Genomic DNA, 26,087 nt, shown 5'->3' on the forward strand with positions numbered 1-26,087 from the left:
TTTTGAAAAATAATTACTCGTTAACCACTTGACTGCTAAGGCAATTCCCCCACTGTGCTGACTTTTCATTTACTCCATTGTTCATGACGAGCTCAGCTCGTCATAAGCACACGACCAGTGTACTTCATGACGAGCTGAGCTCGTCATGAGCATCAAAGGGGTTAAGTAATGTTAATTGTATTGCAGGAGTGGGTATACTAAATTATTCCCCTACGCTATCCAACACTTTCCCTACTGTTACACTCGGGGGAGTGGAAATATTAAATTATTCCTACCCTCTATCCAACACTTTCCCTAATGTTTTAAACTTATCCTATTTTTTTAATATTAATATTATAGGTTTATTTATATATATATATATATATATATATATATGTAATTATATTTTAAATTATGTTTTCTAAATTTTATAATTAAAATATTAATAATGTTTCAATATTATTTAATTAATATACATAATAACAAAAAACGTTGTTTAATTTTTTTTACATTACATGTACTATTTATACATTTTAACCTTTTTCTATTATTTTTACGTATGTTTTCCTTAATTATATTTATTATTTAATTAATTTTATATTACTTTTTTTTGTTTAAAATATTTTATTGAACAAAAGCAGAGGTAATATCGAGCAGACAGTCCTTAAGTACATATTTGACATAGAATACGTATGTTACAGCAATATATCACCAGCATGATTATGAGGGGAACCAGGTCTAGCCAGTGGCATTTCAGTTAAGGGGGAAGTACACAGTTCACCTCTATAAACGTTCCATTGCCCCCATTTCTTATCCCAAACACCAGGACATCCCCTGACCTTGTAGACCGTTTTTTCAGACAACATACACACATCCATAGAGGCAACCCACCTGATCAAAAGCGGTTTAGATGGTGAGCCCCATTGCATTGCTATTTCCCGTTTCAGTAAGAGGAAGCCCAGAGCCGCCCACTGTTGCTCCAGTGCAGTTAGGTCTGTGGGGTCCCATATATTGAGGAGTTCGCATTTGGGAGTCAGAGGGACGGGCTTCCCTAGAGCATCAGTCATTTTGCGAGCTGCTCACTCCCACAGGTCTTGAATCACCGGGCATTTCCAGAGAATGTGGTAAAAGGTACCAATCAGACCGCAGTTACGGAGACAGAGGTCAGATGTGCGTCTACCAATCCTGGCCAGTAGAGGAGCGGACATGTACATTCTGTGTAATATCTTAATTGAATTAATCGAAATCTATGGTTAATAGCTGATTCGCGCGGGGACATCAACGCCGCCTGCCACTCTGCCTCATTTAAGTCTCCGATGTTGCTTCGCCATTTGTCCCGTAAAAGTTGGAAGGCATTGGGCATGTTATTACATAATTTACGGTAGGTGTATGCTATTGCTTTGCCTGGAGGGGTTCTGACAGGAGTCTATCCTCGAGGGGCGAGGATTGTGGAAGAGAAGAAAGATCAGGGACATTGGTGAGTATGGCATGTTTGATTTGGAGATAGCGGAAAGCCTCAGATTGGGCTAAGTCATGTGTCTTCTGAAGCTCCTCGAACGTCAGTAGTTTGCCCTTGTGAAGCATGTCAACTAAGGTAGAGATGCCAATTGTGTCCCATCTGTCAAAGCCCTGATAGTGGCAGAGAGCGCCCAGTTTATGTGAGGTCCAAAGTGGGGTGGATAGCGTGAGAGTGTTAGCCCACCCGAGTCGTTTGTTAGCGCGGTGCCAGACTGTGATTGTGTGGGACATCGGGCCTACATATCGGGCTCGAGAGTATTTGCCATACAGGGCCTCAAGATAGCCCCCGCGGCGCGTCTGGTATCGTTCTAGGTGAAAAACCGGGTTTGTGGGTGAACCATAGATCCATGTGTTAGTGGCAGTCAGTTGGGTAGCCCAATAGTAGAGTCGAATGTTCGGTAAGGCAATACCTCCATCATACCACCCCTGTGTAAGTGAGAGGAGAGCAATGCGGGGAGAACCGCCATCCCATAGGAGGAGTCGAAGGTCTCCTTCGAACGTGTTGAAATAAGAGTCGTCTATGGGAAATGGACAATTTTGCAAGGCATATAAGAATCGAGGGAGTGCGAGCATTTTAAAGAGGGTTGCTCTGCCAGGGAGAGAGAGAGGGAGTGATCTCCAATGAGAAATGTCGTCATGGAGTCTTTGGAGTGGGCCTTTAAGGTCGCGATCGTAAAATATTTTTGGGTCTGGAGTGACAAAAATTCCGAGGTATTTGAACCCATCTAGGGCCATTTTAATTGAGTAGCCTCGTGGGAGGGGAGGTGGTGGGCCGTGTAGCACGTATAGTATTGATATGGACCAATAATGGAAAAACCTGAGTATTTGCCAAAGTTAGTGATGACGTGTAGTAGACTATTGAGAGAGCATTTGGGGGAGGAGACGTAGACCAGGATGTAGTCCGCGTAAAGTGAGATCTTGTCAATCGTGTCGTCATTCCATCGGAGGCCACGGATGGAGTTGTCAGTCCTGACCCAGTGAGCCAGAGGTTCAAGAATGAGTGCGAACAACAAAGGGGACAGAGGGCACCCCTGTCTCGTGCCTCTGTGCAGGGGAAATCACCTGGATGTATGTCCATTAACATAGACTTAACACCAGAGATCAGTGTAGAGCAGTCTGATCCACTGGAAGAATTTGGGACCGAAACCATAACGGAGTAGGACCTCGAAGAGGTATGACCATTCTATAGAATCAAAGGCAAGTGTAGCGTCTAGGGAGAGGATAGCTGCATCTTCCTGAAGATGTGGTATCCTACTCATTACGTTATGAACCCGTCGGAGGTTGAGCGCTGTATTCCGGCCTGGCAAGAAGCCCGACTGATCTTCATGGATCAAGGCGGGGAGGACTGTCATGAGCCTGGTAGCGAGGAGTTTCGCCAGGACCTTTGCCTCGGAGTTGATGAGGGAGATTGGTCGGTAGGAGCCGCAATCATTAGTTGGTTTATTGGGTTTACGAATGACCACTATTGACGCCAACCGTTGGTCTGGTGGCAGGCAACAAACCTCTCGGCTCTCTTCAAACATTGCCTTAAGGTGCGGGAGGATCTCGCCTGCCATGCCCTTTAGGAACTCAATAGGGACCCCATTGGGGCCCATAGCTTTACCTGACTGAACAGCAAACAAGGCATTGCCAACCTCTTCTGTTGTGAGGTTTGCCTCCAATTCCTGCACATCAGAGTCGGAGAGAGTGGGGAGTCTCATCTCGTCCAGGAGCAGTTTAGACTCTTCGGCTCTATATTGTGCTCTGGCCGTGTAGATTCTCTCTAAGTGGGCGGCAAAGACCTCTGCTATATCACCAGGGTCTGTGACAGTGGATTGGTCTGGTATGGACAACTCTGGGATCCATTGGGATCTTTGCTCGCGTTTTTCAAGCCATGCCAGCAGTTTACCTGCCCTGTCCCCTAGTTCGTAGACACGATGGCGAGTCTTCAGGAGCTTGGCCTGCACTTTCTCAGAGGCCAGTGCTTTATATTCCAGTTGATTCGCGCGGAGACGAGCCGAGTTGTGGAGTGACTCCAGGTGGGTCAGGTCTGTTTCCACCCGGATTAGGTGCTCACTTTGCTTGTGCATGTAACCAGTTTTAAGAGATAATGCCTTACCCTTAAGTACCACCTTGTAGGCCTCCCATATAGTTATAGCCGATTTCACAGAGCCGACATTTTTGGCGAAGTAGTATTCTGTGTGTTCTAGTAAGCGGTCTTTTATGTCAGGGATTTTTAGGATCCAGGGTGTTATGATTATAGGGCAGCGGGGTCACTGGCGGTGATGCGTGAATTCCACTGTGAGTGGGGAGTGATCCGAGATTCCCCTGGGAAGCCCTTTAGTGTGGCGAAAAAACTCTAGGTCAGTGATAGGAGAGAACAGATAGTCTATGCGAGAGCTGCTGTTGTGGGCATTGGAATAGTGTGTGAAATAAGAAGTAGTCGGGTGAGATGAACGCCATAGGTCCTCAAGCCCCATTGTCTGTGCGAAGTCAAATAGATCAGAGCCCGGTCGGTGTGACAGGCGCTGGGGGTGCCGGTCCTGGGCATCATTCATGGTCATGTTGAAGTCGCCCCCAATAATTAGGGGCCCTTGTGGGAGATCTAGCATGATGCGTTGTAAATTTTATATTACTTTTAAGAAACTAAAAAAAGTTGATATTTTAGCAAACTATATTATTTACAACTATATTTAGGATTCAATATTTTTGTACTTACCTGTTTCTAGATAGCAATTTGATATTCTGTCACTCTATTTTCTCATAGATATTCTGGCAGCTTGATATTATGCTCCTGGATATTCTGTTACTGATCCACACCTAAGATGACTATGGCCGAGACAGTTTTAATACCCAACCCGGGGAAGGACCAATCGCTCGGCCCCATCTCTCTCCTCAACACGGATGCCAAGATCTATACCAAGCTCCTGGCAAACCGATTGGAACCGTATCTACCTGGTCAAGTCAACCCAGACCTGGTTGGGTTCATTCGTGAGCGACAGGGAGCAGACAATATTCGGCGCCTGGCTCACCTGGTGGAAAAGGCCCAGCGACGGGATATCCCAGCGTACTTCCTCTCCCTGGACACTGGGAAAGCTTTTGATAGGGTGGATTGGTCCTTTCTCAGAGTGGTCCTGCCGAAGATCGGGCGCGGACCTAACATGATATCCCGGATAATGGCATCCTATGTCACTCCCACCATGCAAATCCGGGTCAACGGTATTCTTTCTCCCAGTGCACATCCGAAGGGGCACCTGACAAGGATGTCCACTTTCCCCCTACTTTTTGCCCTAGCAGTGGAACCCCTGGTGATGCCACCTGTCAGTCATCTAACATTAAGTGTATCCCCTTTGGCTGTGAAGATCACAAAGCTGCGCTATTTGTGGATGACCTTCTGCTTACCTTGACCAATCCCTAGCGATTCCTTCCCTGCCTTGATTTTGCTTCTTCACGCGTTTGAACAAATTTAGGGCTTTAAGATGAACGCTGCCAAATCACAGGCATTGAACTTAACACTCTCGCCACAGGAGGTCTTGCAGCTGCAGTCATTCGTGCCCATTCCAGTAGGCGACCCACTTGATTCGATACTTGGGTCTTAACGTGACACCTACTCTGGCTACATGGTCTTAAGCTAACTTGCTGGAATGCCAGAGCTCTGTTTTTGAAGATCTGAGGCAATGGAGGTCACTCCCTATATCGTGGCTTGGTTGACTTAATGTGGTAAAGATGTTGATACTGCCGAAAGTGCTCCATCTTTTTCAAACCCTTCCCACGCCCATTCCCCAAACTGCTATCACAGGCCTTCAGAGAGTTGTAAACTCCTTTATTTGGTGAAGAGGCACATGGTTTTCCAATAAAATATTCATGCTACCCTGAGATAGGGGGATCTTGTCTGCCCCAATCTGCTAGTTTACTACTGGGCAACGCACCTCCGTTACATCTCGGAATGGGTGGTTTGCAAAAGCGAAAAGCAGGGGTTCCATATGGACAGGGCAGTGGCATGCAGACTTCTTTGGGACCTGGCCTGGTTGCAGAAAAAGCTAAGACCACGCTGTGCCTACCTTGCTTCCCCTACAAAAATGGTCTTGGATATACGGGACAAACTTGCTGTTGTCAAGGGTCTCACTCCCTTCCTTTCCCACAACACTCCGTTGTTTCGGAACCCCGATTTTCCTCTGGCCTTGCAACCCCACACCTTCCCAGACTGAGGGGAAGGAGAATGTCACACAATCAGTGATCTCTTTGAAGAGGAAATCTTTAAGACCTTTGATTAATGTACAAAGACTACCACCTCCCCGCCACGACATGATTACAATATTTTCAGCTCAGACATTGGCTGCTCACACCCACCAATACCCAAGGGGCCACGCACCATCTCACCTCTTTTGAGATACAAGTGTGCTTCTTCGATGGCCCGAGTGGACTTATCTCATGTACATACCAAGTCCTGCAACACTCCAATCCCATGCCCCTCCACCGTTACCAAGCGCAGTGGCACACAGACATTCTGGATGACATCCCCCTGGTACAGTGGGAACAGCTTTGGTTTGACATCCCTAGAATATATAGAAGCGTCTCCCAGAGCAAAGCAGCCTATAAAGTTGTGACCCGCTGGTATTATATCCCAGTTCCGTTGCAGAGAATGTTCCCCACCTCCTCCCCTTTGTGTTGGCAATGCAACTCCTTCCTTTATCCATATCTGGTGGTCCTGCCCACTCGTTACCCACTTTTGGAAGAGGTGTTAAGCCACATCAAAGACACAGTGGGGTTCCCCAAACCGAGTACACCACAAGAAACTATCATAGGGATCCGGCCCCAATCTCTCAAGGCTATGACACGCACTGACACACTGACTGGCGCCTGATCTTGCACAAGCTGGGGGCAGCAAAACATACTATCCTTTTTCAGTGGAAAAAGTCCACGACCCCTCCTACCTCGCTATGGTTCTCCCGTTTATGGCACACTATGGAAATTTAGCTTTTACCTTGTCATATTTCGCACTCTGAAACCAAATTTACACATGTACGGCAACCACTACTAGATCACCTCTCCAAACTAGAACACTCCACCCCTCCTTCATGCTCTGCAGCTCTTTGACGATATTCTTCTACCACACGGGGCTGAGTCCCCATAATGAACCGGCCCACCTTAGGATAGGCAAGGGACCCTTTACTTAACCCCTCCCCCCATTACCGCTGCTATAACTTCTCATCATCCCTTTTCACACATTCATACCACCTTTGAAACATGGCTAGATGCTAAGCGACGACCTTCATGGGCCCCACCTTCCTCTCTCCCCCTTTCCCCCTTCATTTCTCTGTTTTTACTTAGTTATGTTGTTTTATGTGACATAAACGGAATCCTGCCTGTAGATTGCAGCCGTTTTCCTAATCTAGGCGGTGTAGTCACATTACATGACGTATGCTGAGTAATGTTTTTTATGCCTCACATTATCTGTTCAGAAGCAGTAGATCCCTAGTAGCAATAACACAGCCGGGCTAGTGAGACTGCTACAAACTTAATGGTGACGTATAGCAGGCCAAAATAACAATACCGAGAGCAGAAAATTTGTCCTTCGCAATTGCACTATAAGCCCCTTTCTTTTTTATTAGGTCGAGCCTAATCAACGTGCAAGCGCTGCTTAGGAGTGACCTCATGCATGTACTGCACTGTTTCCAATGAGCGCTCATGCGTGTATGGCATACACCTTGCGGGAGTGAGCAGTGGCGCCATTTGTTTCCAATTATCGATCCCATGCTTGTTTACATTTGCCTGTTTCGCGGTCGTGTTATTTGGAAACAGAGGGTGGCCGCGTTCATTTTTGCGCTGCGCGTTTCTTCTCGCCTTCGCCGTCCCTTGTTTTTTAATAAGCACAGCTCTCTTGCCACAGAACCACAGATTCTGTAATCTGAGACAACATGCACTCTTCTCTTAACAACAACCTTCCAGCGCCCAGAAGACTAATTAATGCTGGAGGTCCCAAACACATTCACAACTATGTTTAATTTCCTCTAAACTTCACTTCCCTTTGACAGGCTCGCAGTCGCATTGATCACAAAGCGATGTGGGAGAGAGCAATTGTTCATTTAGGGAGGTTGGAGGCGCCTGGACACTGTGGCTCTTAAGAAGGCATAGTTCACAAACCAAAGGGAGGCTGATGTCCCATTTTACAGGAAACTTAATACATTCGGAGAAAACACTGTCCCCGTATGGCCATACCCATAGAATGATACTGTTTCATCAATCAAGTTTCCTTCCTTTTGGGTCCTTACCAAACAGATAGCAGCAGTGCATTTTCACGCACACACTCCAGTCATGGGCCAGACAGTGGCAGGCACATCTCACAGTGCGTCACTGCACCTTTAGGGTTAAGGGGCAGCTTGGCCTCTCACCCTCCACCCTCTCTGCAGTCTCACTCCCGGGCACCAGCTGTGTTAATGTTTATCAGTGACGTGGACACTTGCAAACCAGGCAGGCCAGCTGACCGCAGGCGGCTCATCAATAAGCAGATCCAGCTTTCATTTTCCAGTCCTGGAGGATTTGTCCATCACGCTCTCTCTTCAGTCACAACCACAATGGTGGCTTTCGACACGGTCAATCACCAGATTTTGCCCAGGAGACTGGAGGAATCTGAGATAAAGGGAGAGGCCTTGCAGTGGATGACTAGCTTCCTTTCTGATTGCTTCCAGACAGTTAACCTGGCACCTTACAGGTCTAAGAACAAGAAGCTGACCAAGGGAGTACCTCGGGGATCTTGTTTAAGCCCTACCCTATTCAATATCTAAGTTGCTCCCTTGGCTGATCTTCTGAGGGCATATGGGTTCGTGCCAATATCATATGCGGATGATACCCAGTTTACCTTCTCTTTTGACAAATCCTCCACAACAGCCCAGACCACCTTCTCTTCCGGCATGCTAGCAATATCTCAGTGAAAGTGTAACAACTTTCTCCAAGTAAATGGCGGGAAGACAGAGATTATGCTCTTCGGAGAGGCTGCATTGTTGTGGACACCAGAGTGGTGGCCAGGGGAGCTTATTAGACCGTTTACAGGTAGCCCAAAATACAGCTGCACAGTTGGTACTGAACGCCCCCTACAGATCATCTTCAAAACCACTGTTGTGGCTGCTGCATTGGCTTCTGGTGCGCAAACGAATAAAATTCAAGGCTTGCTGCATCGTTCACAAGGCGGTGTTTGGTAATGGTCCAGCATATCTCGCAGAGAAACTTATACTCCCCTTAAATCCCTTCTCAAAGTTCCCTGGATTAATAAGTCCAGGACAGGGGGGAAAGCTTTCTTGTATCTTGCCCCTCGGAACCAGAATTTTCACCCTATTACACTGAGGCAGTGCTCGGACCATCTTATTTTTAGAAAGTCCCTGAAAACATTTTTGTTCTAGACACCTCACATAGTACTAGCACCTTCATGTCTGTCCACAAGCGTAGAGATACCCCTCCGGGGGTGATTCAGATGCTATATAAATAAAATAAATAAATAAATGGCTGGTATGTAAATCTTCTTGCTCTGCAGCGGGTAAATATTTCTGTCTGCAACACACGGTGCACCTTACTGCTCCAAAAACCACCACAATAACAAACCTCGACACACTACTAACCTCCCCACTTTTTTTCTTTCTTTCAACAGCCGTAAGACCCTCCAACCACACACGGCTGTGTTTGATGGCTTTGCCACTGCATCCCACCCACAGGCTTAACAAAACACAAATCTGCTAATCCCTCTTTTGTCCCGTTTGACCCTTTTAGTCCTGCAACTACCGTTCTCCCAGTGACTTAAAAACAGGAATCTGATTTATGTAATGTGCTCCTGTAAAGAGCTCTAATTTAGTCACTTTCGTGCAATCTAACAAGCATTGGCATAACCAATAGGTCGCGCTTTTAGGACCTTATAAGTATTTAGTTATGCAGCACGATATCCTTGGTGCAACAACATCAACTGTTGCATGCTAAACACTTATAAGGCCCCAATGGCGAGACCTATTGGCTATGCCAATGCTTGTTTACTAATGTTGACTTGATCTATATACACTACTCTTTGAAATATTAGGCACCCCCCTGGAATCAATGGACTTTGCTATATGTAAAGAACCGCTGCACTGCGATAAGACTACTCAGGACACTGTGGGCACCTAGAAGTGTATTGATAGGATCCGCCAAGTAATTAATATACTGCACAACTGATAATAATGTTACTTGTGTAATAACTGTGCTTACAGTCATTTAAAAATAATAAAACAGATTTGAACAAAAAAAAGGAAGCAAATGTTTTACTTCAACCAAGATTGAGAAAAGTCTGCACAAGCACTGAACAAATTTTCCGGATTTCAATAAAATAATTTGTTGTGGAAAGAACATGCTTGCCTAGTTTGTAGTTCTAGGAAACATTTTGTACATTTCATTAAGGGTTTGTAAAGGAACCACTCCCTGTGAGTCAGAGCAGCTCACATAGGAGTGAGTGGCGTCTGACTCGGAGCACCCTGGGGTGGTGTGACTAAACTAATTTGTATAATCGCGACGTTATGAAAATATTAATTGTTGTGAACATTTGAGCTAATTGTTTAACATAACTGAGTCATTGTTTTAACTTTTGTGGTAAACTGTTCTTTTATGGTTTTCTTAAAATGTTGCGTAAAAGCCGAATAAAGTTGAATTGACTGACTGACTGTCGCAACGCAGTAACCCCCCGCCTGGCACACGCCCTTCCAAGACTCCAGCTCTGACACATGAATATTGTCACTTGATGTTTCATGGAACTTCTCTTTCAACTGGGTTCTCACTGGAGATTTCACATTCCTCAACCTGGAAGACATGTTCTGGCGTGTGCCAGAGAGTTGCACTGGAACAGTCGCGGGACGTGTGTTGGCATCGCTGAGGAGCAGTGTCGTGTTGGCACAGCAGATCCAACATGGGGCTATAACAGCACCTACCACACTGTCCTTCCCTGGTACAGCTGATCCTGTGAAAGGGTGGGTGCAGAAGACTCCACTGCTTGGGATCTGTCTTACGGCCTATGCCCCTCCCCCCACAGCCTCTTCTCCAGAGTCACCCTTAATGCTTTGGTGCTCCTTTCTACTCACACTAGCATCCCACAGGTGGCAGGCTGGCATGGCCCCTGTGTAGCCAAAGTGCCAATCTGTCAGCCAGATCAGCATCCCCATTAGGAGAAAATGGTGTCTGATCAACGGGAAACAGAAGAGGAAATGCTCTGGAAACAGCAAAGGGACTAATAAAGCAAGCTCTCGGGCTTGCTTCCTGGAGCTTGCGTCATGGGGGCTCCATCTTCATGGGCTCCATCCTGTGTCATATCAGCTCCATCGTGCGTAATGTTGGTTTCATCTTGCGTCAACTGGGCTCCATCTTGCGTCATGTCCTCTCCATATTGCATCTCGTGGGCTCCATCTTCATCGGCTCCATCTTCATCGGGGCTCCATCTTGTGTCATGTCCGCTCCATTTTGCGTAATGGGGGTTCCATCTCGCGTTGGCTCCATCTTGCATCACTTGGGCTCCATTTTGCTCCACGTGGTCTCCATCATGCGTAAAGTGGGCTCCATCTTGCGTCATATCCGCTCCATCTTGCGTAATATGGGCTCCATCTTGCGTCATGTCCGCTCCATCATGCGTCACGTGGTCTCCATCTTGCGTCAACTGGGCTCCATCTTGTGTCATGGGGGCTACATCTTGAGTCACATGGGCTCCATCATGCGTAAAGTGGGCTTCATCTTGCGTCACGTGAGCTCCATCTTGCGTCATGTGAGCTCCATCTTGCGTCACGTGGGCTCCATCTTGCGTCATGTGAGCTCCATCTTGCGTCATGTGAGCTCCATCTTGCGTCATGTGAGCTCCATCTTGCGTCATGTGAGCTCCATCTTGGGTCATGTCCGCTCCATCTTGCATCACATGGGCTCCATCTTGCGTCACGTGGGCTCCATCTTGCGTCACATGGGCTCCATCTTGCGTCACGTGGGCTCCATCGTGCGCCACGTGGGCTCCAACTTGCGCCACGTGGGCTCCATCTTGCTTCACGTGGGCTCCATCTTGCGTCATGTCCGCTCCACCTGGCGTCCCACTGGGCTCCATCTTGCGCCACGTGGGCTCCATCTTGCGCCACGTGGGCTCCATCTTGCTTCACATGGGCTCCATCTTGCGCCACGTGGGCTCCATCTTGCGCCACATGGGCTCCATCTTGCGCCACGTGGGCTCCATCTTGCGTCACGTGGGCTCCATCTTGGGTCATGTCCGCTCCATCTTGGGTCATGTCCGCTCCATCTTGCGTCACGTGGGCTCCATCTGGCATCCCACTGGGCTCCATCTTGCGTCACGTGGGCTCCATCTGGCGTCCCACTGGGCTCCATCTTGCTTCACGTGGGCTCCATCTTGCATCGCGTGGGCTCCATCTCACGTCATGGCTCGTGCAATTTGGTTTCTAGTCATAAATATAACCAGAACTACGTAGAATAACATTGCTCACTACCTGGGAACTGTACCAAATAAATTTGGTAATTTAAAGCATGAAAAAACGAAATGTTGTGAAAATGAATATCAAGCAAACCGACTATGCACAATGAGATCAAAGATATGAAAAGATTTAGAAGGAAATAATGTTGCTAGCAGCACAAACAAGCATTTGCAATCCAATAGGTCTCGCATTATGGAAAGTTTGAGCTTGGCGTGGGAAACAATAATGCTTGTTAGATTTTTTTTATTAAACAACATCCCAGCAGTACCATAAGTAAGGGTGCAGTTCCTTATGAGGCTAAGAGAGGTCCCTTTACAACTCCACAGGGACACCTGGTGACAGCCTGTGGTACTGCCCCCTTTTCTTGCTTCGTGGATTTTATTGTATGACTTATCCTGCTGCTAGGATATTTCTTATCAATAGCAATTGCAGGTTGTCTGACATTTGTGAACGTTTGAGGTTGTGGCGTTGTGAATGTTTTTTTTATGTTGAGTTGTTTGTAGTGCAGTTGAAGTATGTTGTGTTTATTTCAAAACGTGCTGTGAAGTGAAAGTAAGTGTTTGAAATGGTGGTGTAGAATGAAATTGTTTTGAATTGAATTGTGTGATATGAAAATGTGTGGTAGTGAGTGGAAGTATATTGGGGCAGATTTACAACCCCTTGCGCTGCCAGTACGTCACTTTATGTGACTCACCGGCAGCGCAATACACTGCCCCATATTTACCAGGACAGGAAAAGCCACCCTGTGTGGCTTTTCCTGTCCTTGTAAATACGGCCTCTTAACACGCAGCACTTTGTGTGAAAGGGGCGTTCCATGGGTGTTGCTGTGGGTGTTCCCTCGCAACACCCATGGAAGAGACACATTTCCAGATTTACGAGGAATTGTAAACTGGAAATGCATGTGAATGCTACGCCTACCCAGGGCAAGCGTAGGGCGGTGCAACGAGGAGAAATTGTAGGAGAGTAGGGTTTGCTTCCTATGGTGACCTCCACTTGTTGCTGTGTTTCACTGGTTTTTCGACTTTAGTGTGGCTGTGGGCCTGCTGATCAGACCCACAGCCCAGCTGTTCTCTCTCTAAATTGATTGCATGTACTTTAGGTACATACCTGATTGGTTACTGAGTTTATTTATTTATTTAAAGAGTTTTATATAATGCTGGCTAGACCCGAAGGTATCATAGCGCTTTACAAGAGAATCAACAATGTAACAGAAAAAGATCAACAATTACACAATACATCAACAAAAAACAAATATGCAATACAATTAGGAGAGGAGAGAAAGGAGAGAGAAAAGTAGTGGAGGGGGCAGGGGAGGTGTGAAAGGGAGGATAAGGGAAGAGACAACAAGGAGAGACGAAAGGAAGTCAGTCTAAAGACCGATGGGTAGGTGACGACCAAGGAGGGAATCCACGGCCCTTCTCCCCTATAGCTAAGCCAGGTAGCTCCATCGGGCATCAGACAAAATAGCTAGATCTCGATTGACGAGGGAAAATTCAAAGATAAACAGGGTGGGGACTAAGGGCCAGGACAGGTGAGGGCAAAGGTCAGTAGCAGGAAGGTGGAGACGAGTAGAGCGGAGAGAAAAGTTTTATATAGCGCTGGCAGACCCAGAGGTATCAGAGCGCTATACATAACGAGGTCCAGTTGCTTCAAGAACGTAGTTACATAATTACAACAGTTTCAGGAACAAAAATTAAGGAGAAATAGGAGTTATTTAAAGGCATGGGTTAGGTGTGGGGAGAGAAAATAGAGGCAGGGGAGAGAGAAATTAGGGGAAGTGAGGAGTGAGGGAGGAAAGAGGAGAGGGAGGGGTTGGGAAAAGCAAGGGCGACTAGAGAAGAGACAGAGTCAAAAGAATGGATGGGTAGGAGACGGTCCAGGAGGGGGACCAGAGCCAAGCTCCTCAAAAGCTACATTGGGTAACTCCATCGGCCAGAGGTTGCTCGGTCGACCGAAGTACAACAAAGGGTAGAGGTTACAGCCTAGATGGATCATCAAAATTACAGGGAGTGGGCCTATCACGATGCAAGATGAATGGGTTCCCATCGATAATGGGAACATTCCTAAACCTCCAATTATGTGAGATTCCCTAAACACTGTGGACTCTCTGAGGGCTACCTGAGTCTCCAGGGCAGAAATGCAGGATTCCGCCCCAACAAGGGGAGAGGGAGTACTTTTAAAGGAGGCCAGAAAGGCCTTTACCAATGTTATGTGAATGCCAAGCACTGTGGACTCTCTCAGAGGGGAATCTGAGACTCGGGGGCAAGAAGGATGGATCCCTCCCCAACAAGGGGAGAGGGAGCGCTTTGGCAAGGGGCACAATTAAAGGAGGACATAAGGCGCCTATATCCCTAGAACAGCTAACCTTGAAGGAAGAGGGGAAAACAGTACTCGACAAGGTCTAAAATGAAGGTGCTAGTAGAGAAAGAGCGTGGGCAGACAAGGAAAGACGTGGATACATCGGGGAAAATGAATGCGGAGGGAAAGGGAGGATGTGGACCTGTGGGGAGAGATTAAGCTGCCATAGAAAGGGGAGGCAGCTATAAGCAGGCTCAACAGGGAACAGTCAACGGAGCTGGCAAAAAACCCGGAGGAGTCGGTGTGCAAGCAAGGGTAATGGTAAGAGACAAAATTAACAGAGAGAGTAAAGAAAAGAAGTAGTGCAGTACAATACGAACCATAGTATTAGAACATTAAGTCATGCAAATAATCGGGGGGGGGACATAACATGAGAGAATGGGGGGAAACAGAGGTATCAATAACAATTGTAAAAAAAATGTGAGCATCTATCTGAAGGATAGAAGAACACCAATAATAGTTTGTGAGGGGGTCAGTGGTACTTGCAGTAGGGACCAAGTCGCAAGATGGCGGAGCTCGACCGGAGTGACCATTGGAGGTGACCCAAAATGGTGGGGGGCAATGTCTCTCAAAAGTCCAGAGGGATAGCTTCTTCATATTTCCGGATAAAATCTCCATGTTGATCCACGCGTTAGAGGGAGGCAAACCAGGAGGGATGGCAGTGGGAAACGCATCCGTGGCGAACTCCGGAGGTAGTAGAGAGGGCTTGGGGGGGGGGGGTAAAGAGTCTCATACTCAGTCCCAAGGGGAGTGGAGTTTGGGCACAATTTACTTTTTAAATGCTGTCCTGGCACCCAATGCTGCTTTTAAACTGACCTCGGACATCAGCAAAAAGCTGCTGGCCTCTAAACTGCCATGTCTCAGGGTATTGGGGACTTCTAGGCAGTTTCAATCCCCTGCCCTATGATATCCTAGGGGCCTATGGGGTAGGTCAGGCCAATTACAGGAGTATCCCACCATACCATAGTGTACTCTAGTGTACGTTGGGTGTTTTAACTGAGCCCCTAGCATATGGTACCTTAGGTACCAAGAGCATAGGTACCCCAGTGGCCTACCAGGGGCTGAAGCATGTATTATGCCACCCCTGGGAAGCCTTCCAAAATGGCACCACAGGTCTGCACTGGCAGCCTGGGTAAGGTGATGTAAGCACCCCTTACTTAGATATAGTATACCTATATGTACCTATATATATAGACACATATTAACCTATAAGCCACTCCTATGGCAGGCCTTGACAATCCTGGATGCAGAGTGCTTAGTTTTATGTGAGAGGGTGCCCTAGCATGAGCTGAGCCCCTCTGCAGCTTTCGGAAATCCTTCCTTATAGCTGTTCTATGATATAGCCATACCATACACACTTAAGTGCATTATAATCCTCGCAGTTAATGCTAACTTTGGTTTGGGTTTATCAAAACATGTCGTGTTTGGTGTCACCCGCTTTGGATTCCTAACCCCCGCCAGTTTTGGCAGCAGGGGTAGAATTCCACTGTTGGACTTGGCCCTTTTCCCCCAAAATGTTTCGCTTTTCGCCCCCCTAATTTCAGGATGTCTCCCCCATTGGTAAATAAAATTGTATAGGCCATGTGCGGTATGAGATGCCCTGTTTAATGAGACAATACAATGCAATGGTGTGCAGTTATTAAACACCCATTATAGAAATGTACCCTGATGGAATGCTGTATTCAAAATGGATGCCATGGCTGTACGTTGTGCCACCTGACTGCAGTAGGTTAGCGGTCTAGATGTTAGGTACCCAGCCATCCCTGCATTTGGAGGGAAAGCCTGGCACCCAGGGTGCTCTACTCCTCCCCCTGAGCCAGTTAGAACTAGTTCACCTGAGAATTCTAGAAGCTTCCAGCTTTTCTGGTATAGGTAGAGCAGTAGAGTTGTCATGTGCAGAGACAGAGCTGGGACAGGAATCCGAAGGGACCTGCTGTCAGGGGATACTGCCACTTGGGCCTGTGTGCTGGGCCCTGCACCCATCTAGGACCCCCCTACTGTCCCCAGGGCTTGAGAATCCCCACTTCAGGAGTTCAGGCTGCTGTGTAGGAGGAGGGCCATGCTGCAGTGGGGAGGGTGAAAGCCTACCACCCTGTTTTGACGAAGCCCCCACTGACTGTTGACCTGGCCCAGTAGTGCCTACTGCTCTGTCCCCCGGGCCCCTGAAGAAGGAGGGCCCCCCTAGGTCCCTGGAGCTGCCGGGACCTTGCACCACGCAAGCGCTGCGCGAAGAAGCGCCCAAAAAGGGAAGGAGTGCTGTGGACTGGAACCCCACCCCCCCAGGAGGTGAGGAGTGTTATCCACTCAAAGTGATAGTGATCCCTAAAGTGATGGGGAAACACACAGTGTTATTTAAATGCCCCTCACACACCAAACGGCCCCTTGGTGTCATGCTTCATCATCGGGGCCTTCGCACCCCTCTACGGGATGCGGCGTGCTACGACTCGCGGATACGCAGGAGCACTTAGAAGTGAACTATGTGTGGGGGTGTGTGTATATAAAACCAAGGTGTGAGTGAGGTGAGGTGAAAAAAGTGAAAAGTTAAAAAATACCTGGCACGTGGGAGGAAAAAATATTTTAATTTAATCCCCGGCTGGTATTATTAAAAAGAAGTGCAGGGCGTGGTTAGGTAGATACGAGTTAAGGTATCGAAAACCACTATTTAAAGTGTCAACATGTTTCGGAGGACACAGCCTCCTTCTTCAGGACAAGGGTTATGCACTTACCCTCCCCTTACTCACATGTAGAATGTAAAAGTGTATTAAAAAATTACAAAATTACCACAATGTGTAATATTCCTAACAGTGTTTTAAGTGTTAGCGAATGCAGTTGCGCCCAGTTGGCGAGAAAACCTGCGAAAAGAAATGCATAGATAAATACATGCAAATGTCGCAGACAATTTAATGGAGAAGAAGAAACCTTCTCTGAGTGTCACCAGGTCATACCAAAAATAATGGGACCCTGTGAGGAAAAGAAAAGACACAAATGGACATAACAATACTGACACACACATATACAAAACATAGAATTACTCTCTGCTTTGATGGAAGGAGAGCACATAATAAGAAGGAAAAGTCTTACTTAGAGTTCTAAACTATAAGACCTCATGAGCCTAAGCGTATATTGGGGATCCTTCCTTCCTGCTCAGCAAAGACCTAAAACATTAAGGCACTGTATGTTTGTCCTCTTCGGCTTTCACTTGTAGCGCTCTTGTTTCGCGCATGCGCGGTCGCCTTTTTTTTGGGTCGCGCATGCGTTTGAGACAAGCTTCTGAGCGCATGCGCGCCAGCTAGTGTTCAACAGAAGCGCAACACCGGACTTGGGGTGATTGCGATCTCCGTATTTGGGCATATACCGGTCCATATCAACTAATTAACCACCACCAATTACCTCGAGGGACAGTATATATAAGGGCCCTGACGCTACCCAGGCTCACTTCATCGGAGCCGCGTTGAGGGAAGGCAGGCGATTTGCCATTGCAGTAACCGTGAGTTTATGGGTGACGCAGACGAGCTTTCTCCATCAGTTTGGTAGATTTAACATCAGGCTCTTTTTCCAACTGAACCCAGTTCATTAATGTTGTTTTAGGTCTTTGCTGAGCAGGAAGGAAGGATCCCCAATATACGCTTAGGCTCATGAGGTCTTATAGTTTAGAACTCTAAGTAAGACTTTTCCTTCTTATTATGTGCTCTCCTTCCATCAAAGCAGAGAGTAATTCTATGTTTTGTATATGTGTGTGTCAGTATTGTTATGTCCATTTGTGTCTTTTCTTTTCCTCACAGGGTCCCATTATTTTTGGTATGACCTGGTGACACTCAGAGAAGGTTTCTTCTTCTCCATTAAATTGTCTGCGACATTTGCATGTATTTATCTATGCATTTCTTTTCGCAGGTTTTCTCGCCAACTGGGCGCAACTGCATTCGCTAACACTTAAAACACTGTTAGGAATATTACACATTGTGGTAATTTTGTAATTTTTTAATACACTTTTACATTCTACATGTGAGTAAGGGGAGGGTAAGTGCATAACCCTTGTCCTGAAGAAGGAGGCTGTGTCCTCCGAAACATGTTGACACTTTAAATAGTGGTTTTCGATACCTTAACTCGTATCTACCTAACCACGCCCTGCACTTCTTTTTAATAATACCAGCCGGGGATTAAATTAAAATATTTTTTCCTCCCACGTGCCAGGTATTTTTTAACTTTTCACTTTTTTCACCTCACCTCACTCACACCTTGGTTTTATATACACACACCCCCACACATAGTTCACTTCTAAGTGCTCCTGCGTATCCGCGAGTCGTAGCACGCCGCATCCCGTAGAGGGGTGCGAAGGCCCAGATGATGAAGCATGACACCAAGGGGCCGTTTGGTGTGTGAGGGGCATTTAAATAACACTGTGTGTTTCCCCATCACTTTAGGGATCACTATCACTTTGAGTGGATTCCACTTTGTTTATTCATACATTTAGGGAGACTGAATCCACTGACTCTCTCTCTCCCCCCTTTTGTTACAATTCGGTGAGGAGTGTTACCCTGGGCTTGCTGTTGGGACTGTCCGCCCCCCTTGCGCTGTGAGCCTGCTAAGCGCTATAATCGTGGAAGCTGTGCTGCAGAGGCCCAGGGTGGTCCTAAATTGCCTGAACTGTACTGCCTGCTGCTGGCCTGAGCGCTGTTGTAACTGCCTGTGTCCCCCCCTAGGGGAAGCACTGTGTCTGACCTTGGAGCGCTGTGCCAAGAAGAACTGGTTGTTAGGAAGCGCAATTGACATTACTGCACCTGCAGGAGACTGCCCTTGTGCCTTGACATGCTTTAATGTTAAAAGCGCCACAAAGCTAAGGAGCGCTGTGGCTGGAGGAGGCACTGCCTCGTGTTGATTACCGCCGCGGCCTGGCGCTTGATTGTGGAAGTCCGCTCTGAGAAGTGCATCGTTGCGGCGGCCCCCGGTACCAGGAGAGGGCCGCCGAACTAAAGAGTGGGCCGCGCTGGGCCCTGAAGCTACACTCGCGCCCAATTAAACGCTGTGGGTGCCTACCCCGCACTGGCACCGAAGCAACACTCACCGCCGCGGCCCCAGGGCCGTCTGAAGAGGAGCCACGCCTGAGAGCACCGCCGCGGGATTCCAGGAGGCCGCGCTCGGTCTCAGAAGCCAAGAACACCCACACCACGTGACGGGGACGCCGCGTCATCGGCCGCGCCCCCGCCTTCATTGCCCAGCGATTTAAGGAGAGGCTGTGACGCCCCCGCTGGCCGCGCTGCCATTGGCGGCCGCGCCTCCCCTCAGCCCCCAGTGATTGGTTCACGGGCCCAGGCAATGCCGAGAGAGAGGCCCGGGCCCGTCCTGCTGCTGCTTCCGTCCGCGCTGTGTTCCTGACGGGTCCCAAAGCCGGAGCAGCTGGAAGGAGGCCCGGGACCGGTCCCCCTATCAGCGTGTGGACCGCAGGAGGGTCGAAGCCCCCCCTGCTGGCCGTCAACCACCGCAAGGGCCCGGGTAGGGCCAAAGAGTCAGGTAACTCCCTGGGGAGGCGGGAGGAAGGCCCAAAGAGAGCCCCATGGCCGCCCCTCCCCGGGAGAGACTGTTGTTGAGACTACCGTTGGCCCTAATTGTACACCGAAGCCCACTGGACTGGGCAAGAGCCCCAAGGAGAGTTGAATGACTGATTGGGGTAGTAGAATAACCCCTGGTTAGGGGAGTGTCCTTGGTAGGTCCCCCTTAGCAAGAAGCTGGGTGGAGGTTAATGGTATGCTGACCTACTGATTTTGCTGAGGCACCAGGTTGTCAGCTGTGCCCACTCCTAGTAATGTTGCCCCTGCACCAGTATGCCTACGGTTTTGATGCCTAGTGTTTTCATGTTACCTGTCCAGGTGTGATGCTCTTGAGCCTAATGTTGATGCCCACAGGTCCATGTTGGATGGAAGTGCTTTTGTGCCTAAAGTGTTCCCGGCGTCAGGATTTAAGCCCAGGCCTGTTATTTCATTTGCATGCCTATGCCAGTTGTTAATGCCAGGTTCCATCTATTTCTTTTCACAGGAGACGCGGATGCAGGCCCTGTTGTGTGGCTATGCCTTCATACCTAATGTGTATTTTATGTCTAATGCTTTAGTTTACGCATACAGCTTACTTCGAGGTGAGGCCAAGGATTAAAGTCTGAGGTTGCCCCGCAATATTGATCCTATTTTTTATGCATTTCCTGACATTCTCTTTATTTCAGCTGGAAAATAATTGACTTCCTTAAACCTTTTTCTTACTTCTCCCATTTTTCCTTGTAAATAATCCCCCTGGTATACTTTGCTCTGGCACCAGTTGGCGCCCCATTGTGATTACTGTTGGTATTGTGTTTTACCTTTGCAGGTTGGAGATAATACAAAATGTATTCTTTTTCCAACCAGAAGCGGTGTTGTGCCTCTTTTGTAGTGTGCCTGGTGGGTCGTCTGTGGGTACTGCGTGAATGCTTTACACATGTCCTCTGAAGTTTGGCCTGCCCACTCTGCTCCATGCTACTCCCTGTAGAATTGGTAACCCCATTTCTAACATCCACCCTTCTATAGGGAGAAGATATGTACACACTGGTACACCCGGTAAATGTTTTAAAGAGCCTCACCATCACAAAATGGATGCTGCTGCCACAGACACAAGTCTGACCTCCTGCTGCCGGATGAAACTGTGGCAGGGGAGGCCTGGACAATAGGTTTCCTGTCCAGGGAGGTGCCAGCACCTCCCCAGATAGGCTTCAGTGTATTGGGGCAGGGTGGGTTGCATTAAGTGAATGCTTTTCAGACACTGTCTGGAGCACCAGCTTAATTATGTGGCTGCACTGTCAATCCGAGTCACTAGGATCACAGAGTGTATGAATCACTTAAAGACAGCATATTTCGATAAAAGGTGAACACTATATGTATAGGAAAAGCCGACACAGTACAGATCATTCATACATGGTTGACAAATCCAAAGCAATTAGCAAAGGGTTACCATCAAATTGACTCAATGATCAGTCCTATCATTTGACCAAAACCCCGGTGCATATCATCAGGCTAGTCCCATGATCATTGGGACATCAAACACCGCACCATTTGTTGCTGGTTGAGGATTAGGTCCACCAACATAAACGAGCCGTCAGTGATGGCTGATCTTTGATGGTCAAGTGAATAACAGTGCAACAGAAAATATAGTGACTTTAAAATAGGATGGAGTGTCCTCCTACTAATAACGTTATTCTGCGGACGAACCACACCTCCTAATTAAAAACCTAGAACAGTGCAAGAGAGACAGTCAACAAATATCTGTCTAGTAACGGGCCAACATGTTTCTGCCTATCGGGTATTTAATCCCATGGCATTCGTCAGGGCCTCTGTTCTTTCAATAGTTGCACTGGTAGTAGTGAAACAAAAGAAACACCACCACCACCAAAGTGGGAAAAGTAAAGAAGTAAAAATGGTTGAATACGGTACAACCTGTAACAACTGAAGACATTAGCCCTCCATGTCAATTAGGAAATACGAATTCTATGAAAGAAAATGTATAGTCGTTAATTGTAAACTTGCTGTGTCAGTCACCTATACACTGTGTTTCACCAAAAATAATTGAAAAAAATAATATATTCATGCTCACCCTTCATGGTAGGGAATGGACCTCACCTCACCTGGACCTTGCTCAGGTTATACGAGGCCCCGTACTACATAAATATAAGAAGTAAAACAGAAAAAGAGCACCATAAAGCGTGATTACAAAGCATTTTGAAATGCCCAACATCATTCCTGTATAACAAATCCCCTTATATCTAGAGACCAACATGTGAGGAGACTCCAGCGCTCAAACTATGTGTGCCCAGCCTCAAAGCCTCCCAGGTCTACCTTCTAACACGAAAGTGTGCTCATACAGGTTAATTACATGTTCCTAGTGGGACTAGGTGTAAGCTACAAACTCAATCAACATCTTACATTATGGCTATGTTAACCATACTTGGATTCCTGTGACTCCTAATCATGTGTGAACAGCTGTAGACTCACCTATCCGTCGGTACCTCAAGCTCCCATCTGAGTCTTGGGGAGGCACCGACTTGTAGATGGTCTCTTCTTTAGTAGTTTCTCTAGGGGTTGTTGGTATGTTAACCCTCCGCCTCAGTTTCCAGAATTTCGACATTCAAGAACGGTTTTGTTAATCCCCAGTACTTATCCATGCTTTTTTATTGGCATATAACTCAAAAACATTGTTATTCACCCCGTTTTTAGTGAAATATGAAACGCACTACTTTGCGCTCGAAATTGCGCGAGAACTCGCGCTAGGGACTACTGAGTGAGGTCATTTCTTCCATACTTGTAGTTCGTTTACTTGTAGTTGCCATCAGTGATAGAGGGCGCACCAGATATTACGGTCAATAGCCCGGCCACACTCCGTTTTCCCAGTAATGCCAGCAATCCCTTCTAGGAAACAAAAGCAGAGCACTCAGCATTGTGCTAAATGGAAACGCAAAGTCACACGCGTTGGGGGCACCGCGTTCAAAAGTATAAGACGCCATGTGTTGCACTGGAAGTCTCGCGAGATCTTACACGCTCTGAACTACACGATGACGCCATATCGCCCACTGCAGTAGTTTCCTTACTATAGCGATCTCGGCAGCAGAACTATATGGCTCAAAGTTTGTCAAGTAAAGTGTTTGAGCAACCCATCTCCATCTCGAGAATAAAACGTATTTTTAGGTTTGGGTGTAATCGATGTTCTATGCCTATCAAACAGTAGGCTTTAGGTATTACTGGATAAAGTCGTTGTATTTATCATATTAGTTCTTGCTCACAGTGTATACCAAGTGACACAGGCTAACAGTAGATAGAAGAACAACCTCTTGCCCATATTAATGGTAGAGAGTCAGCTCCACCTGAGGTACACATACACTTGTTTTGATATAGAAGGTCATATTTATAAGGTCTATATAAATCGTGATGGTGCATACCACAGCAACACTTTACCTAGGTCATCTATCTGGTAGTGAAACATGTGCCAACCCGCATATATAGTTATATTCGTTTCTGTGAAGTATAGCATCTATATTTGATGTTAGAATATATATCTAAGTTCATGTGAAGCGGGGGGCTTAACCTGAGTTCATGCTAGAGTACACTAAACCCAAAGCTGGATCCCTATAGCAGGGTCCAGGGAATATCATCGTTCGAGTTACCTTTAGGAAAAGGTTACTCGACACATCACTTATATGTCCAGGTATATGACATGTATTTGCTCCATTCGGTATGTGGGCATGACAACTCGTAAAGTCCGCACAAGAATGTGAGAGCATAAGAGCTCTTTCCGCTGCAAGAAGTCCCACACGCAACTCACAAGACATTTCCTGGAGAAACAACATCACGAAACTGACTTCCAATGAACTGTCCTTGAGAAGCCTTATATACCTGGTGGATTGAACGACGATATTCCCTGGACCCTGCTATAGGGATCCAGCTTTGGGTTTAGTGTACTCTAGCATGAACTCAGGTTAAGCCAGCGTTTCACATGAACTTAGATATATATTCTATGCAAGGCGCTGTGTTAACCACCTCAATTGAGCAAATTATGTTGCACATTTCACGCGGCCGGCCTCGGATAGAGGTTGTAGGCTTAACGCTGTGTTCTGGTGCCCCTTCTGGGGGTGTTGTTTCAAAATAAAACAGACTTGTAACATAAATCATGTGTAGTTGTGTAAAGCAAATTTGAATGTTTACATCAAATATAGAGAAGTGGAAACAATATAAAAATAGCGCTAATGTGCAAATCTGCTGATTTGAGTTATTACAAATGGTTTATTTTTTATTTTTTGTTAATTAAAAGTCTTCATTTTATATGTTTACAGACCCATACTGGTATAATGCAAAAGAAGGACACAATATTAATTACTTAGCGCTCAGTCTCACAAAACAACAATATTGTTCCATCTTTTCTTAAGCTGACGAGTGTGTATCCCTAGATTTTGCACCAACTTTCCAATGTAGTTGTAATGCAGTGTCTGTACCAATTTAGAAAGTATCTGCTTTGTGTACAAAAGGGAGAAGCAAAGAGCATTAAATGGAGCTACTGCTGGGGCTACAATAAAAAAAATCCAATGCTAGGTAAGCATATTTGAGCTGGCCCTTCCTCTGCTGTTCAGCATCTGCTTTTCACCACAAAAATAATTCAAATAGCAAGCTTTCCTGCATAGTGTTATGAACTGTCCTTGGGATCAGATCTTATCTTTTCGATTACAGCCCCTAAAGTCTTTTTTTTTTGTTTTGTTCCTCATCTCAACCATGGCTGAACCATCAGTGCCGTGGGCTCTAAAGAGTGTGACTTGGAAGACTAAAATGCTGTCTCAGTGCAGGACTGGTAGGGGTCAGTCGTTTAAGAAGGAGCGCCAAGACCCTACAGCTAGATTAGCTTAACACTAAGTCACAACCCCTTTAGTAATCTTGAGATGGAACTTGCCATTAGCCAAATTACACCACCGCCTATACCACAAATTGACCTTAGATATGAAGGCCAGACGTGAATAAGCAAAAGGTGTACGACATGGCTTCGTAATCATTGAAACTGGGGGGAAAAAAAACCCCAGTTTCCACTTATTGAGACCAATCGAGTTTCAACCAAAAAGCTCTTTTTTCTGGTTTGCCTCCTCTAGATAGATCTAGTTTCGATATAGAAAGCATGGAGGAACTCCAATCTTGTAGTGTCGGGGGGAGGCCTCTTTCCAACGTTTACAAATCTCACGTCAAGCCCCCAAGATTGAGTAGAACAAGAGGTTATTATTTGCACTACGCTTTTTGTCGTTTACTCCAAAAATTACAAGGCCTAGATCTATATTCACTGGGGTGCCTGTAGAAGATGTTAGTTTGTTGCTTATTGATTGCCAATAAGATGTTAAATGTAGGCAATCGTGAAACATATGTGCGTCTGAGGCTTCAACTTGTCCACACAGAGGGCCAGGGGCGTAACACAGGCCCCCGCAGACCACACAGTGCGGGGGGCCCCCATGCTCCACGGGCCCCCAGCACGGGTCGGGCCCCCTTCGCAGCAACACAGTGAGCAACCACTTAATGCACTGCTCTGGTGTTTGAACAGTTTAATATACGTCATCATCTGCCAGCAGGTGGTTCCGGTCGCTCCGACCGGCCAGGCTGCCTCTGTTGTGCTCTCACTGGGGCAATGCAACAATGTTCATTTCCCGCCCGAGCCAGAAAATAAAGTCATAACCTGGGCGGTGCGAGCGGGCGGAAGTTATGTTTGAAAGTTTCGATTTTGAAGCCGCCAATACTCGCACCGCCGCCTGTGCCTCTCATCTTGGTGTCCTGCTGTAACTGACCGGACCAGGCTACTTGGAGGCTCCTCATCGCGGCCGTTGGTCTACAGTCACTCTGATACCAATGTTGTCCACCTGTCCGTGAAGCCGCTGCAGCTGCTATGCTGCAAAGACGAATTAAACGGACTGTTTCGCACTTCTGTGCTGATGGCCTGGGCTGTGCTATTTTCTAAGATGGGTGTAATCATTCCCTCTTTGATGGTCCGCTGACCCGACAATCACCCCAGCCCCACTTTGTGCCGATTCTGAGTCTGATCCTGGATGTACGCCCCCCCTCCCTTTCCCTGGCCTCTATTCTTTGACCTTTTGGCAGACAATCCGAGGCTCTCTCTGCGCTGGCGTGATTTGCGAGTTTCAAATCACCTTTCCACCAATTTCTGCGAGCGACAAACAAGCCCAGGGGGCAGATATTACAAGCAAGGGGGCAGGTAGGCAACAGGACTGGTAGGCAAGCCCTGACACAG

At 47.0% G+C, this 26,087-nt stretch overlaps 1 protein-coding gene and 1 long non-coding RNA gene across 3 annotated transcripts in view; one reads left to right on the forward strand and one right to left on the reverse strand.

Moving 5' to 3' along the window:
* Positions 1 to 22,476, reverse strand: part of LOC147710064 (uncharacterized) — a 118,986-nt gene extending 96,510 nt beyond the window's left edge. The window contains exons 1-2 of the long non-coding RNA XR_015295839.1: positions 22,313 to 22,476; positions 21,915 to 21,978 (exon numbers count right to left, since the gene is read on the reverse strand). This is a non-coding gene — a long non-coding RNA (uncharacterized LOC147710064). The remainder of the gene's footprint in view (positions 1 to 21,914; positions 21,979 to 22,312) is intronic.
* The window catches only part of LOC147710065 (NXPE family member 4-like), a 249,187-nt gene that overhangs the window by 49,628 nt on the left and 173,472 nt on the right, over positions 1 to 26,087 (forward strand). The window contains exon 1 of one of the 2 annotated variants that reach the window (XM_086920720.1): positions 19,709 to 19,814. The exons of the other annotated variant lie outside the window; for it this stretch is intronic. The gene's annotated coding sequence lies outside the window, so the exon portion shown is untranslated. Of the gene's footprint in view, positions 1 to 19,708; positions 19,815 to 26,087 lie in introns of those variants that run through there. 2 annotated transcript variants of the gene reach the window in all.

The sequence above is a fragment of the Lissotriton vulgaris genome, chromosome 5, assembly GCF_964263255.1.
Source record: "Lissotriton vulgaris chromosome 5, aLisVul1.2, whole genome shotgun sequence".
Classification (NCBI taxonomy): domain Eukaryota; kingdom Metazoa; phylum Chordata; class Amphibia; order Caudata; family Salamandridae; genus Lissotriton; species Lissotriton vulgaris.